Consider the following 4,028-nt stretch of genomic DNA (forward strand, 5'->3'; position numbering starts at 1 on the left):
AACGTAAAATTTATAGAATTAAAGGTTCAAAAGAGGAGTAAATGAATATAAGTGTCAAAGTAGGTTTAAATAAGTATATTGGTCAGTTAAATAGGTTCAAAGTATCTTCAAAAGTTTGAAAGTAGCATCAAAATTTCGACTCGGGGTTTCTCCTTTCAATACGTTGGAAATGTGTATGAAAAACAAGTTATTTTTCCACTTAATTTTTCCGTAAATTTATTTTTATGCGAATAGTGTAAGAGCATATCTTTCCGCGTCAATATTTGCATGAAATAAAAATCCTCATTAATTATACATATAACGAAGCTAAAGAAAACAGATCAGGTTTGGAGCGCAAAATAAAGGTGTTTTACGCGCGTTTTTTTTTTTATACAAATGTGCAAAAATATCAAAATTCTAACAAAGGCTCACGTTGAAAAATTAATTTTATACTTGTTATTAACAGCTGATATTTTTTATATACGTTTTACTACCTATGAAGAAAAATATTCTGCATGTGTAGTGTTCAGTTCAGTTTGCGCAAAAAGGATTTCAAAAACAATCTGTTCGACTCACGGATTTTAACGGAATTTCCTCTTCCTCTGAATTACTAGCCGCAATATTTCGTACATTGTTTATGATTAAACATCGTGTTAATATATAAATATCTTTTCGCCGAAAGGTTTACATACACACACCCACACACACACACACGATGTAAAGCTCATTGCAATCAAAAGTTAATCATGCTAGGCGCGTAACTGTATTCCATGGTACATTAATTGGCTGTACAACTCGTTTCATGTGGAATTATGTTAGTTCAACGCACACAAAAGCCCTGAAATTTCAACACTACCATAAGTATGTGTCAAATTGGAATTGCATCGGCGAAGTAAAGTCAAAATTAACTGAATTAGATTAATTAAAAGAAGACTTTGTTTTCTATAGTTAACTTTTCTCTCTCTCGCAAAGTTTGACTCAAGACCGAACGTCAAATTTTCTCCTCCTTTAAAACGTTTATTTTCGAAAACTATTAGGTTTGCGATATCGCGTAGTGAAGAAAAAACATTTGTAATGAAAATCTGTTTTGTGATACGCCAACGATTTCACCATTCAACGTAACCACGTGAGATTCACAAGATAATAGACTGTACTTGTCATAAGTACAAAACACCGTGGACGACGAGGGAAATGTGCGTGCAACACACACACACACACAATATATATATATACAGGAATAGGGAAATCGTCAGAAGACGTCCGTAAACAGTTTGCGGAATGCATGCAAAGTGCGTTTAAACGCGAAGTGAGCGCGTAACAGGCTGAATCACGAACAAAGGGTAATAGCGCTCGTAACTCGAATATTAACAGGGTCTACGTCGATTCAATTTACCCTGGCGCGGTTTCCAAAATTGGATCTTCCGACACCGACGCGCGTTGAATCCGCGAACGTTAGTCTTGTTTTCAACCGGCGGCGTCTTCACTCGACGGTGACATCACTGGACCGTCGTCCGTCGGTCGTAAGTGTGTGTGCGCGCGTGCGAACAACCGGGCACGAATGTCGGACAGAGAACTTACACCTATACATACGTGTGCGGCCGTTCGTGAGAGTCTACACCTTCGCCACCGCGAACTAGGCGAAGTATCAACAGGTGCTGTCAGTCGGTTGTTTCGCTTAATCGGTTTCTATTCTGCTCGAGACTTCTAAGCTCCGTCTGGCAATTCGTGACACCCCCCTGGGGGAATCTTAGACGCTACCCCGTTCTACGGCATTTACGTACCCGAGTCCCGATCGTATAGCTTGTTAAAGCTACAAATCGCGTTTACTCGATTACAAGGAAATGCAGTCCGCGCGATATCGCGAGTTCAAATAGAACGCGATCACGCGCGTTGCGACTGTTAATTAATATCCGGAAATCCGGTGATTTTTTGCGTGCTCAAAGTTTTCAAATGGTTTAGATTAGTTTACATCACATGTTTGTTTATGTAATTGTATTTCTACAAATTTTTTTTTTTTTGTTCGAAAAAGACTCTATTCGTCGTTGTCAATAAGATTGCGAATCCTTATTTTCACGTTATTTTTGTTTGAAATCCGCCTTCCATATACCGCCTGTACGTTTTCAAGCCAATTTCGTGCCACTTAATCCACATGTAATTTAAGATATGCTCTTCCGCTCCGAAATAACGAAATGCGTCGTAAGCGGCCGGCAATGAGGTAAGTTTGGCAACCATTTCGCTCGCCAACGCCAAGCCCATTCCCGAGATTGAATCCCACAAAACTGACTATGTCACACGGTGTTATAATTAATTTATAATACCTCTAATTGCGAAGCCATGTCGGATGTGGCCGTTTCCAGCATTTAATTTGCTCGCTAATTAAACAGACTGTGCTCTGTTAGAGTGCAACGTGCGACCATTACGCGCCTCTTCTCGTTCTCTACGACGGTTGCAATTTCTCACGCGCAAGCTTTTTTGTGTATATTTGTGGGTGTGTGTGTGCGTGTGTGCGTGCGTGTGTGCGTGCGTGTGTATGCGTTTCAAGTTATTTTTCTGAAAAGCCTGACATAAAGCGACGCGGGGAATGCAATCACTCTATGCGCTTTATTTTGCGGCATACGAGAACGTACTTCACACGAGACGTGTGTATAAAAATAGAAACGAGGGGGTTGAGATTCAAAAAAGTACTTTCGAAACAATTTTCTCGGAGAAAAATATAACACACACACACACACACACACAATCTCGCGCATATTGCGATATATACATATATATATACATCTTGTATTTAACATCACAATTATATCGACAAATATATTGTCCGAGTTTCTTACATATTTGCCAGCATCGCTCTCATGAATATTTCTCATTTTCCACCCGGCGGGAGGATAACATAGAGAAACGATCTTCTATCTTATATAGCCGGTGGAACTGCTATTGCAGCTTCCCGCTGTCACGTTTTCTCACACCTGCAGTCCATTACATCTTCCGATGATTCCGTGAGGCATTCGCAAGGCTCCGATTCGTGCTTTTCACCATTACGTGTCCAGCATAGCTTTTCACGGAAAATGCAATATGTTGGCAAAATCGCGGTCCGCTCGCGCGAAAACGTTATATGAAAATAACACACACGCGCGCGATGAAATAACGAAGAGTTTATTTACGGTCTCGCATTTAAAAAGCAATCCCGTTATTGAATAAGCTTTTATTTGAGATATGAATTTTCTACTCGCTCGTGCGCGAACACGCACGTAATATATGTATATACACATGTATGTATGTATGTAACAATGTTATACACATATATAATATTGCCTATTAACGGCGAATTAACGCACGATTTGCGCGCGGCGTTGTCCAAGTGTCGCCGCTCGCAGCCGCCGGGCCGATCGTGCAATTGCCGCTTGTACCGGAGTGTAATCATTTCATATGACGCGTAATCATTTTACGAGCGCTATTAGCACATTATGCAATTATTACGGAAGTCCGGATACGAGCGGCCGCACTGCGCTCAGCGCCGAGGATGATTATCGACAGACAGGTAACGATATGTTGATGGGGCTATTGCCGACAACGCGTGAGCGCGCGTTTCTGTGATAATATAGTAATACAATACGTATATACAGAAGGATAGAATATGGTATCGGTTATGTATTTTCGAGAGACAATTGGCATGTAAAATGGTAGCCGCGCGCGTATGTTGTGTGTCATAGAGAATATATATAATTGTATTGTACTTTCGAAATCAAGTTGAACTTCATTGCCGAGTGTACTCGACATTTCGACATCGTGCACGACGTTGTATACGCTTGCGGCCTATTCCATTAATATTCGCGTCGATTTATCGCATCGGTTCTCCGGTGATATCGTAATGGTGAATTATAATGCACGGAGAAAACACTATGGATATCACTTCAGGAAATATAGTTGCCCCAACAAAATAGTAATGTTATTTTTCGCCCATGCGTACACTATGGTTGTAGAAACCATAGTTCTATGGAAATGACTTGTATGGTTGATCCAACATTAATGAGGATAGTCGTTATGGATAC

The 4,028-nt window shown here is 40.4% G+C and overlaps 1 protein-coding gene across 1 annotated transcript in view; it reads left to right on the top strand.

The window, feature by feature from the left end:
• Positions 1 to 1,564: 1,564 nt before the first annotated feature.
• The window catches only part of LOC109855548 (peroxidasin), a 142,223-nt gene continuing 139,759 nt past the window's right edge, over positions 1,565 to 4,028 (top strand). Inside the window, exon 1 of the mRNA XM_020429943.1 lies at positions 1,565 to 1,631. The gene's annotated coding sequence lies outside the window, so the exon portion shown is untranslated. The remainder of the gene's footprint in view (positions 1,632 to 4,028) is intronic.

Source organism: Pseudomyrmex gracilis, unplaced genomic scaffold, assembly GCF_002006095.1.
Source record: "Pseudomyrmex gracilis isolate BER0280 unplaced genomic scaffold, ASM200609v1 scaffold_92, whole genome shotgun sequence".
Classification (NCBI taxonomy): Eukaryota; Metazoa; Arthropoda; class Insecta; order Hymenoptera; family Formicidae; genus Pseudomyrmex; species Pseudomyrmex gracilis.